This window comes from Suricata suricatta, chromosome 2, assembly GCF_006229205.1.
Source record: "Suricata suricatta isolate VVHF042 chromosome 2, meerkat_22Aug2017_6uvM2_HiC, whole genome shotgun sequence".
Taxonomy (NCBI): domain Eukaryota; kingdom Metazoa; phylum Chordata; class Mammalia; order Carnivora; family Herpestidae; genus Suricata; species Suricata suricatta.
In genome coordinates, this window is record NC_043701.1 from 67,402,752 (window position 1) to 67,403,830 (window position 1,079).

Consider the following 1,079-nt stretch of genomic DNA (forward strand, 5'->3'; position numbering starts at 1 on the left):
TCTAGGAGGCTATTTCCTGCTTTTTCCTCAAGGGTTTTTATGGTTTCCTGTCTCACATTCAGATCCTTTATCCATTTTGAGTTTATTTTTGTGAATGGTGTCAGGAAGTGGTCTAATTTCATTTTTCTACATGTTGCTGTCCAGCTCTCCCAACACCACCTATTGAAGAGGCTGGGGATTTACCCAGGGGATACAGAAGTGCTGATGCATAGGAGCACATGTACCCCAATGTTCATAGCGGCACTTTCTACAATAGCCAAATCATGGAAAGAGCCTAAATGTCCATCACCTGATGAGTGGATCAAGAAAAGGTGGTATATATATGTACAATGGAATACTATATGGCAATGAGGAAGAATGACATATGGCCATTTGTAGCGAAGTGGATGGAACTTGAGGGTGTCATGCTAAGCGAAATAAGGCAGAGAAGGATAGATACCATATGTTTGCATTCAGAGGTCTAACAGGAGAGACCTGGCAGGGGACCATGGGGAGAGGAAGGGGGAAAGAGAGTGGGGGAGAGTGAGGGACACAGATCAAGGGAGAATACTGAAAATGAACAATGGACGGAAGGGGGAGGGGGAGGAAGGGAGGGGGTGATGGTCATGGTGGGGGGCACTTGTGGGGAGAAGCACTGGGTGTTATATGGAAACCAATTTGACAATAAACTATTAATAATAAATAAATAAAGACAATAGATGTTAACTCTCACCACTGTTACTCAACATAATATTGGCAGCCTTAGCCTCCACAATCAGAAGACACAAAGGAATAAAAGGCAAACAAATTGGCCAGAAGGAGGTCAAACTTTCATTCTTAACTGATGACATGATACTCTATATGGAAAACCCAAAAGATTCCACCAAAAAACTGGTAGAACTGATCCATGAATTCAGCAAAGACGCAGGATATAAAATCAATGCACAGAAATCGGTTGCATTCCTGTACACCAATAATGAAACAACAGAAGGTTAAATTAAGGAATCGATCCCATTTACAATTGCACCAAAACCTATACGATGCCTAGAAATAAACATAACCGAAGAGATGAAAAATCTATACACTGAAAACTATAGAAA